At 37.4% G+C, this 12514-nt stretch overlaps 1 protein-coding gene across 1 annotated transcript in view; it reads right to left on the reverse strand.

Annotated features, from left to right (window-relative positions):
• Positions 1-12514, reverse strand: part of csmd1a (CUB and Sushi multiple domains 1a) — a 167706-nt gene that overhangs the window by 118053 nt on the left and 37139 nt on the right. The gene's annotated exons all lie outside the window — the stretch shown is intronic.

Genomic DNA, 12514 nt, shown 5'->3' on the forward strand with positions numbered 1-12514 from the left:
TTATTCTACTTGTTCATTTACTGTTAATATCTGCTTATTTTCTCTTTTAACATGTTCTATCTACACTTCTGTTAAAATGTAATAATCACTTATTCTTCTGTTGTTTGGTACATTAGTTTTGGATGGTATCATATATTTAGGTATCGATCCGATACCAAGTAGTTACAGGATCATACATTGGTCATATTCAAAGTCCTCATGTGTCCAGGGACATATTTACTGAGATTATAAACATAATATGAATTTTAAAAAAGGAAAAAAGATTTTGTGACGATAAAAAATATCGATGTAATCATAGTAGTAGTGACTAGATACGCTCTTGTACTTGGTATCATTACAGTGGATGTCAGGTGTAGATCCACCCATGGCATTTGTTTACATTGTGACGCCGGTGAGCTATTGTATCCTCCTGCGGTGTGTAGTGAAGCATGTTTAGCTATTCCTCGTCCTCCAGTGATAATGGTACTTGTAAGAAATGTACCATACTGGAGGCCAGGATTAGTGATTTAGAAGTAGCTAAAACACTGCCGACTGCGGATGGATGTTAGCTGCTAGCTAGCTAGCCATGTCTTAAAGCAGCTCTTCCTGAGGGTGTTTCAGTGTTATAACTTCACCTTTATCTTTACTTTTTACACCAAAATGCGTCCGTTTTCCCTTTTCTGTCTACACACTGTGTCTGCTTGTAAGTACTCAGTGATTGTGTGCTGCCGAACATGCTCCTCTGCTGGTAAAACCAGCAATGTCATGACGTGACAACGCGTCTGGTACTTTTCAAACAGTAGTACCATTTTTTATGGATTAGTACCGCCATACTATACTAGTACCGGTATAGCGTACAACCCTACATCGCACTGTGGGCAACAAAGTCTATAAAAAAAAGCCGTCAAAGTCGTGTGTTCTGCTTGTTGCTTCAGAACCTGGCAACTGTTTCTAAAACATGGGACCAATTCCAAACACGGGGGTCCTGAGAAAGTTTAACAAGAAGATCAATTATTCCAGGAATGTGAAAATAGCAATTCCGCGTTTTTTGTAGAATGAAACGTTATGGCAATTGTGCACTGCCGAACATGCTCCAGCAAAGACATGACGTGCCCGTTATAAAAATAATAATAATAAATTGTAAACCGGTACTTTTCAAACAGAGAATAGTACCGTTTTTAATTCGTTAGTACTGCGATACTACACTAGTACCGGTATACTGTACAACCCTAATTTCTACAAATACAAATGTTATTTTACTCGGAATTTAGACATTGTAGGACTCATTTAGATCCTTAACCTTTATTTAATTATTTAACATTTTTATTGGCCATAAAACATGTCTCACGTCCAATCAGTGCTGTGATGTCATGTGTCATACTTCTCGCAGCCACTGGATGGCACAGTTGCGTCACATCCAGGCATCGCTTATAAAAAAGTGTGCTTGAATTCCAGCGTAAAACATTTTGTAAGCACAATCCTCAAAATATACGCAAGGCTGATTCATGAAAGCATCCTGCGCACACCTCTCATGAATTGCACCTTGTGCGCAATCATCACAATCATGCATAAATGATGATGCTAATTAGCTCATTAATTTGGTGATGATTTAAAGGATTGTGTTGGAATATCAATGGAAAAAAAAAAAGAGCATATGGACATCTACACTTTAAAAAAGGATTTGAATGACAAAAAAAACAAACCCACTTGGAATTGCTATTTTTTCCCTTGCGCTTTACATTTGTAGCTGTATTTAGAAATAACACCTGTGATTTTTCAGCCGGTTCCATCAACAATGTCTTCTTTTAATGTCTTTGTGTTTTTGTATTATTTGTGGACATAATTTACCTTTTGTGGGATCCTTAAAGTCTATCCTATCCTCTACTAAATCAATAACTGCATTTGCATCCATAGATTTTTTTTTATCCGATCCGTCGCGGTTTACCTGACACATGAAACGTGACAAATTGGCGGGTGCACTATCCACTTCAGCCGCCAGATGGCAAAAGTTTTGTGACAATTCCAACTTTGACCACAGCAGTGAATAGGGATATGCATTGTTTTAGGTATTCCCATTAAATACTAACAATACTTTTTACAACCAATGCCACTTTTTACATGAGGCCCCAGGTGATTGTCAGACAAACAGGCGTTTTGCTCCTGCAGAATTTAGCCACAGCGTGTCTGCAAAAAACAATGATGATGTTGGCCACATTTCCATGTGCAGCATTGCCATGGCAGGATCAAGGCGAACAAGGTAAGTCGCTGATCAATCAAACCCCACAACAAACGCGAGGGCCACACGCCGGGGTCAAATCCCGGTACCCTGATCCCAGTTGGGGTTGAGAGGTCAACGCTGCAGCATCCAGTGATGTCAAAGTGGGAACACAAGAACAAGGAATAAAAGGTGGCCATAGACGTGGGCGGGGGGGCGTTTTAAAGCCATTACGCTCTTTTCAATCTTCAGCTCCTCTCTCTTTTTTGGCCTCTCATCATGAGACTTGTTGACCCGCTTTTTTTTTTTCATCTGTGATGTCTTTCAAAAAGCTTCCCGTGTGCTGGTCACAGCATCTAATGACCTCCAAAAGAAGAGTCGTAGTAAAAATATGACATTGCGCATATAATATATAAATATATATATATATATATACTGTATAAATATATACACTACTGTTCAAAAGTTTGGGGTCACATTGAAATGTCCTTATTTTGGAAGGAAAAGCACTGTACTTTTCAATGAAGACAACTTTAAAGTAGTCTTAACTTTAAAGAAATACACTCTATACATTGCTAATGTGGTAAATGACTATTCTAGCTGCAAATGTCTGGTTTTTGGTGCAATATCTACATAGGTGTATAGAGGCCCATTTCCAGCAACTATCACTCCAGTGTTCTAATGGTACAATGTGTTTGCTCATTGGCTCAGAAGGCTAATTGATGATTAGAAAACCCTTGTGCAATCATGTTCACACATCTGAAAACAGTTTAGCTCGTTACAGAAGCTACAAAACTGACCTTCCTTTGAGCAGGTTGAGTTTCTGGAGCATCACATTTGTGGGGTCAATTAAACGCTCAAAATGGCCGGAAAAAGAGAACTTTCATCTGAAACTCGACAGTCTATTCTTGTTCTTAGAAATGAAGGCTATTCCACAAAATTGTTTGGGTGACCCCAAACTTTTGAACGGTAGTGTATTTACAAACCCCGTTTCCATATGAGTTGGGAAATTGTGTTACATGTAAATATAAACGGAATACAATGATTTGCAAATAATTTTCAACCCATATTCAGTTGAATATGCTACAAAGACAACATATTTGATGTTCAAACTGATGAACTTTTTTTTTTTTTTTGCAAATAATCATTAACTTTAGAATTTGATGCCAGCAACACGTGACAAAGCTGTTTAGAATTACAATTGACTATCAAATTAACTGGAAATCGCATATAAAACATGTACAATCCAAGCCATGGGTGTCAAACTCTGGCCCGCCGTGTAATTTCATTTGGCCCTTGAGGCAATATCAAATTAACATTAGAGCTGGCCCGTTGGTATGTTACAGCGGCGCATTCACCGCTAATACTCATACTTGCCAACCCTCCCGATTTTCCCGGGAGACTCCCGAAGTACAGTTCCCCTCCCGAAAATCTCCCGGGGCAAACATTCTCCCGAATTTCTCCCGATTTCCACCCGGAGAACAATATTGGGTGTGTGCTTTAAAGGCACTGCCTTCAACGTCCTCTACAACCTGTCGTCACGTCCCCTTTTCCTTCATACAAACAGCGTGCCGGCCCAGTCACATAATATATGCGGCTTTTACACACACACAAGTGAATTCAAGGCATACTTGGTCAACAGCCATACAGGGCACACTGAGGGTGGCCGTATAAACAACTTTAACACTGTTACAAATAGGCGCCACACTGTGAACCCACACCAAACAAGAATGACAAACACATTTCGGGAGAACATCCGCACCGTAACACAACAGAACAAATACCCAGAACCCCTTGCAGCACTAACTCTTCCGGGCCGCTACAATATACACCCTCCTCCCCCCCCCCCCCCCCACCACCAAACCCCCGCACCCCAACTCAACCCCCCATGCACGTTCTCTTGCTACTTCAAGGCTTGAATGCCTGATTCATTCATTATTGTTATTTTATTTTCTACTTTATTATTAGCCTTATTTTGATATTTACCTCAGAAGGCTGCAAATAGAAAAGAGGCATTCAATTTTTATTTACATTTTATTTGATATGCCATTGATATGTTTTAATTATTATTATTTGAAACTCGATTTTGCATGTCACTATGAAGTTATATAAGCTTTGCTTGTTCAATATTCAATGCAAAACTAGTTTGGGTCCCTATTAAAATGTTCATTTGTTCAACCTTGGCCCGCGGCTTTGTTCACTTTTACATTTTGGCCCACTCTGTGTTTGAGTTTGACACCCCTGATCTAAGCTGTCAAGAAGCATCTCAGTAATAAATAAAGCAAAGCAGGTTCTGGATCACAAATCACTCCACATTCTTTACTGTTCATTAGTCTTACCATACTTAACCTACTGTGTGGAAGTCTGGGGGAATAATTATAAAAGCTCATTAAATTCAATAACTATACTTCAGAAAAGAGCTGTACGCATCATCAACAAGGTTGGCTATCTGGACCATACTCACTCACTATTCTTACAGTCAAAAATATTGAAATTTAATGATATTATTTTGTATCAAACTGCACAAATAATGTATAAAGCCAAAATAAATAAACTCCCAGGAAGTATTCAAAAATTGTTCAGCACACGAGAGGGCGGTTATAATTTAAGGGGGGATTTATACATTTCAAAATGCTTAGTTATAGAACGACCATTAAAAGTTTTTGTATTTCAATTTGTGTAGTGAAACTATGGAATGGTTTGAATGTGGAGTTAAAGCAATGTCCAAACATAAAGCAGTTTAAAAAGAAGTATAAGTACATGGTATTCCAGAGGTACAGAGATGAAGAAGGGCTTTAATATTGTGTTGTTTGTGTTACAGAAGAGTGTGGGGCTGCCCATTGAGGCATCATACCATTTCCATCATCACTAGTGGTAATGATGTGGCTATGTATGTGTGTAGTGTGCATATGTATGTATATATCTATAATGTATATGCAAGTTCATTAAGTTTTTACATTGAGTGAATAGGTAGTTCTAGCTCAGAGTAATTTATGATTTAAAGAAAAGGGGTGGGATTAAATAAGTGTAAACTTCTTCTCACTCCTTTTCAAATATGTAAAAAAAGAAAAACAAAGTCCAATGCTCATTTGTTTTTGTTTCTTATTCTCCATTGTTTCTATTTTGTTATAATGGCTGTTAAGGCTATAGCACTGTATTGGATCAGGCTTGCTCTTGTTTTTATGCATATTTGAAATAAAAATATGTCAATCAATCAATCAAAGAAGTTGGGAAAGGTGGCAATAAATACTGATAAAGTTGAGGAATGCTCATCAAACACTTATTTGGAACATCCCACAGGTGCGCAGGCTAATTGGGAACAGGTGGGTGCCATGATTGGGTATAAAAACAGCTTCTCAAAAAATGCTCAGTCCTTCACAAGAAAGGATGGGGCGAGGGTCACCACTTTGTCCACAACTGCGTCAGCAAATAGTCAAACAGTTTAAGAACAACGTTTCTCAAAGTGCAATTGCAAGAAATGTAGGGATTTCACCATCTACGCTCCATAATATCATCAAAAGGTTCAGAGAATCTGGAGAAATCACTCCACGTAAGCGGCATGGCCGGAAACCAACACTGAATGACCGTGACCTTCGATCCCTCAGACGGCACTGTATCAACAAGCGACATCAATCTCTAAAGGATATCACCACATGGGCTCAGGAACACTTCAGAAAACCACTGTCACTAAATACAGTTGGTCGCTACATCTGTAAGTGCAAGTTAAAGCTCTACTATGCAAAGCGAAAGCCATTTATCAACAACACCCAGAAACGCCGCCAGCTTCTCTGGGCCCGAGATCATCTAAGATGGACTGATACAAAGTGGAAAAGTGTTCTGTGGTCTGACGAGTCCACATTTCAAATTGTTTTTGGAAATATTCAACATCGTGTCATCCGGACCAAAGGGGAAAAGAACCATCCAGACTGTTATCTACGCAAAGTTCAAAAGCCAGCATCTGTGATGGTATGGGGGTGTATTAGTGCCCAAGACATGGGTAACTTACACATCTGTGAAGGCACCATTAATGCTGAAAGGTACATACAGGTTTTGGAGCAACATATGTTGCCATCCAAGCAACGTTACTATGGACGCCCCTGCTTATTTCAGCAAGACAATGCCAAGCCACATTCAGCACGTGTTACATCAACGTGGCTTCGTAAAAAAAGAGTGTGGGTACTTTCCTGGCCCGCCTGCAGTCCAGACCTGTCTCCCATCGAAAATGTGTGGCGCATTATGAAGCGTAAAATACGACAGCGGAGACCCCCGGACTGTTGAACGACTGAAGCTCAACATAAAACAAGAATGGGAAATAATTCCACTTTCAAAGCTTCAACAATTAGTTTCCTCAGTTCCCAATCGTTTATTGAGTGTTGTGAAAAGGAAAGGCCATGTGACACAGTGGTGAACATGCCCTTTCCCAACTACTTTGGCACGTGTTGCAGCCATGAAATTCTAAGTTAATTATTATTTGCAAAAATAAAATAAAGTTTATGAGTTTGAACATCAAATATGTTGTCTTTGTAGTGCATTCAACTGAATATGGGTTGGAAAGGATTTGCAAATCATTGTATTCCGTTTATATTTACATCTAACACAATTTCCCAACTCATATGGAAACAAGTTTGGGGTCACATGTAAATGTCCTTATTTTTGAAGGAAAAGCACTGTACTTTTCAATGAAGATAACTTTAAACTAGTCTTAACTTGAAAGAAATACACTCTATACATTGCTAATGTGGTAAATGACTATTCTAGCTGCAAATGTCTGCTTTTTGGTGCAATATCTACATAGGTGTATAGAGGCCCATTTCCAGCAAATATCACTCCAGTGTTCTAATGGTACAATGTGTTTGCTCATTGGCTCAGAAGGCTAATTGATGATTAGAAAACCCTTGTGCAATCATGTTCACACATCTGAAAACAGTTTAGCTCGTTACAGAAGCTACAAAACTGACCTTCCTTTGAGCAGATTGAGTTTCTGGAGCATCACATTTGTGGGGTCAATTAAACGCTCAAAATGGCCAGAAAAAGAGAACTTTCATCTGAAACTCGACAGTCTATTCTTGTTCTTAGAAATGAAGGCTATTCCACAAAATTGTTTGGGTGACCCCAAACTTTTGAACGGTAGTGTGTATATATATATATATATATATATATATATATATATATATATATATATATATATATATATATATATATATATACTGCGTGGGTTCCCTCCGGGTACTCCGGCTTCCTCCCACCTCCAAAGACATGCACCTGGGGATAAGTTGATTGGCAACACTAAATGGTCCCTAGTGTGTGAACGTGAGTGTGAATGTTGTCTGTCTATCTGTGTTGGCCCTGTGATGAGGTGGCGACTTGTCCAGGGTGTACCTCGCCTTCCGCCCGAATGCAGCTGAGATAGGCTCCAGCACCCCCCGCGACCCCAAAAGGGACCAGCAGTAAAAAATGGATGGATGGATATATATATATATATATATAAAATTGACATCCATAGTCCTACAATGCCCAAAATTCTCCAAATGTTGCGCCACTTTTTTACCCCATTCCGACATTTCAACCATTAACCCACACTACTCTTCCCATATATCCAACACAAAACATGTTTTCCCTTTGCCCAAATTCCCGGAATTACCAGGGATTTCTCCCCATTGAAAATGAATGGGCAATATACAAACCTCTCCATATCCCCAATTTCTCATAGAGTTGATTTTCTTGCTGCTTTCTTATAAGTGAAAACAAGAAAGCCGGTCTCCATTTGTTGTCAGCCTTAAAGTGACAGCGTAAAAGGCCCATCACTGCCAGGCCGATATTTTGCTGTCACCCAAACAGCATCCAAATGTAATCCGCGCCTTATTATTTTTTATTTGAATGTCAGCGATGCAGCACGCGGCGTCGTGTAGGCGCACACGCATATCGTTATTTATGAGCTCCCCCTCCGTCCGTCACACACACACACACCAGGCTTTGACTCACAAGCGTGTGTAGAGAGCTAATCACTCGCACAAACATGTGTGCATGCGTAGCTGCAGGGTGACGCCACAGAGTAAAGTGGCATCAGTGAGGATAATCAATCAATAATCTGGCATCCCTTTATTTATTATTTTTTCTTCCTTTTCTCGGTTTGCCCTCAAGTGTCTTAAATATTTTGACAGTGTGACATCAAATGCATTCATGAATGTCAATGAGGCAGATCTCAGTGTCCCTGATGCCACACATATCAACACACACACACACACACACACACACACACACACACACACACACACACACACACACACACACACACACACACACACACACACACACACACACACACGCACACAGCATGGAGAAAGCCGCATGAGTCAGAAGTAATCCAACTTCAAACAACAAGTTCGCTTGTTTATGAAAAAGTAGAGATTACTTTTTTATTTTATTTTTTCAGTTTTATTTTTTAATAAAACGTTATTCAAAAAGTGTGTGTTGAGTTGCCGGAGCTTCTAAGAGTGGGAAAAACAGAGTTTAAAGAGTGTGATGATAACCATAGAGCAGGAAGCTGGACTGACTGTAGGGTCAACAAGAAAAGCATTAAAACCTGATGATCAACAACATGTCATGTCTTGTTTGTTGTCCCAGGATATTGTTTGAAAGGTAGGTGACAATACGGCCATAACTTTTTTTTAACTGCACTGTAAATAAATACAAAACTATAAAAAAATGTAAAAACCATTTTTTTGTATAGATTTTAATGGTAAAATATATAAAATAAACACTTGTTTTGACACCGAATTGCTTATCTCTGTGGTAAAAAAAAAAAAAAAAGTGCCTGTACAAAAAATATTAATATTCAGTTACACATTTAACAGTATTTATTATAGTTGTTGTACTTTTAATCAATTCATAAGTTAGTATTATTTTACTTTTTAATTAACTGACTAGTTCAATTTTGTTTATAGTTGAAGTATATTTTATTTTGAAAGCTAATATTTTAAATCAAGAATATGATTTTTTTTTATTAAAAAAAAAAATCTAGAAAACAGATTATATATATTTAAAGACATATTTGTGTAGATTATTAGTTAACAAATTTCACTTTTCTATCATTAAAGTCCACATTGTTTCTCTTTTTATCTTAGGTTTTTTTTCCCCCCCATTTTTATTCTAACCATAGCTGTTATTATTTTAATGTTTTTATTGTGTGAATGTCCAAGCATTCTCCACCAAAAAAATTATCTATTTATTATCATTTCCCCGCAAAACTTTGGCACCCTCTACAGCCCACAGTTTATTTGATCGGAAACAAAACAAACAGCTCGTTTTCCGGGTCATTGTTCCCATTGAAACTGACTAGTTGAACTTGGTTTATAATGTAGGTATATTTTATTTTGATTTTGAGAGCTAATATTTTAAATCAAGAATATGATTTTTTTTTTTAACAAAAAAAAAAAAAAAATGCTAGAAAACAGATTATATATATTTCAATGCATATTTTTGTATATCATTAGTTAACAAATGTCACTTTTATATCATTACACAGTTCACATTTTTAAAATGTTTTTTTTTTACCATTCCACCTTCAAAACATTCTTCTTAATTGGGAGAACTAAACTACCATTCTTCTTTTCGTACAAATTCCCGGTTTTCTGAAAATTCCAGGAATTCTGAAATACCCATTTCAATTCAAACTGTTACTACATCAACACTTGTCAACCGTTTCGAAACTTTCCAACACCAACCAATGCATATTATCTAGGACAATTGTTGTATTATCTATATTTTCAAAAATTCCCGTTTTTTCCCAAATTTCCGGGAATTTCCCATTCAAAAAAATGGACAGATTCATATTTCTATAATGCCCAAAATTCTCAAGATTTTGCACTATTTATTTTTACCCGATTTTTACCCCATCCACCCACACTGCACTTCACATATGTTGAACGCAAAACATGTTTTACCCTTCCCAAAATTACCTTTTTTCCCAGAATTTCCGGTAATTTTCTCCTCGTTGACAATGAATGGGAAATATACAATTGACTGTATACTCTACATTTCTCATCCGATTTGAACCATTCCACCATCCACACACTCCACTCACCTTGCACTACCAAACTACCATTTTCCAAGTTCAAACAATTCCAGGAATTCCCAGAACTCCCAGTTTTCCAAAGCCCTATTTTCACCTCTTCCTGGAAAGTTTACACAGTCCACATTTTTTAAACTTTTTTTTTGAACATTCCACCTTCAAAACATTATTCTTAATTGGGAGAACTAAATTACCATTCTTCTTTTCGTACAAATTCCCGGTTTTCTGGAAATTCCAGGATTTCCGAAATAACCATTTCAATTCAAACTGTTACTACATCAACATTTTTCTACCGTTTCGAAAAATTCCAACACCAACCCATTCATATTATCTAGGACAATTGTTGTATTATCTGCGGATTTGTCGCAGTTTACCTGACACATGAAACGTGACAAGGTGCATTATCCACTTTAGCTGCCAGATGGCAGTAGTGTGTTGAATATCTTAAAATTAGTTTTTTGGCAACTCCAACTTTGACCACAGCGTGGGTTGCCATGGCGAGTGCTGCTTTTGATCATTTTCAGCGGCCCGCATTGCAAAAATAATTAACTCTCACGTAGGGTTGAACGGTATGTCGGTACTAATGAAATAAAAACGCAAGTATACTGCTTCTGAAAAACACTGGCTTTTTTTTTCTTCCCCCATTGTCACTGACATTATGACATTGCTTATAAAACAAGCAGAGGAGCATGTTAGGCAACGCACATGCACTGAGTACACACAAGCAGAAACCATGTGGAGATAAAAAAAAAGGGAGAATGGACGCATTTTGGCTTAAAAACTAACAAAGTTGAAGCTATAAAAACCAAAGCGCCACTCTGCAAGAGGTGCTTAGCTCTTGCTCTTGTTAGCCGTTAGCTAACCAGCGGCTAACGCCCACCCGTGTTTAGCTACTTCTAAATCACTAATCTTCGCCTCCATGGCGACAAATAAAGTATTTTTCTTGCAAATATCATCCCTCCAGAATAAGGGCAAGCTAAACATGCTTCACTACACACTGTAGGAGGATACAACAACTAACCGCTAACAACAAGCTCGCACTACTAATTGTAAACAAATGGGTGGATCTACACAGACATCTACTGTAACGATACCAAGTACATAGGTGATATTACAATGATTACATCGACATTCAATACCACAGCATTTTTGCCTTTATCTTGTTTATAAAGTCCAAAAATATGTCCTTTGAAACAGGAGAACTTTACTTATGACCAATGTACGATCCTGTATCTACTTTGTATTGGTAGCATCATCCAAAACTAATGTAAAGTATCAAAGAAGAGACGAATAAGTGATTATTAAATTTTAACAGAAGTGTAGATAAAACATGATCAAACAGAAAATAAGCAGATATTAACAGTTAATGATCAAGAAGATTAATAATACATTTTCTACTAATGTTGACAAAATAATAAAATGATAAATGACACAATATGTCACTGCATACGTCAGCAGCTAAATTACTCATATTAAATATACATATATATTTTAGGTAGCCATGAAACCCTAAACAAATTAAATATATATTCCCTAAAATTTTATATATATATATATAATATTATATATGGTAGAAAAGCGCTATACAAGTATAACCCATCTATCATATGTATATATATATATATATATATATATATATATATAGTCCCTAAAAAAATAAACCCTAAAATATATATATATATATATATATATATATATATATATATATATATATATATATATATATATATATATATATATATATATATATATAGGAGATTTTGTTTGTTTATTTGCAACTAAAAGACAAGTGAAAATAATTATATTTATATAGCGCTTTTCTCTAGTGACTCAAAGCGCTTTACATAGTGAAACCCAATATCTAAGTTACATTTAAAGCAGTGTGGGTGGCACTGGGAGCAGGTGGGTAAAGTGTCTTGCCCAAGGACACAACGGCAGTGACTAGGATGGCGGAAGCGGGGATCAAACCTGGAACTCTCAAGTTGCTGGCACGGCCACTCTACCAACCGAGCTATACCGCCCCAAATACAAGTTGTCAAGTGGGGTTGTACGGTATACCGGTATTAGTATAGTACCGCGATACTAATGAATCATGTTCGGTACTATACCGCCTCTAAAAAGTACCGGTACCAGTGCCCCACTCATTGGCGTCGTCACGCTTTCAGACACGGTTAGCTAGCTAGCGGCTAATGACTATCCGCAGGCTGCAGTGTTGTAACTCCTTTTAAATCACTAATCCTTGTCTCCAT

This window comes from Entelurus aequoreus, linkage group LG20 (assembly GCF_033978785.1).
Source record: "Entelurus aequoreus isolate RoL-2023_Sb linkage group LG20, RoL_Eaeq_v1.1, whole genome shotgun sequence".
NCBI lineage: Eukaryota > Metazoa > Chordata > Actinopteri > Syngnathiformes > Syngnathidae > Entelurus > Entelurus aequoreus.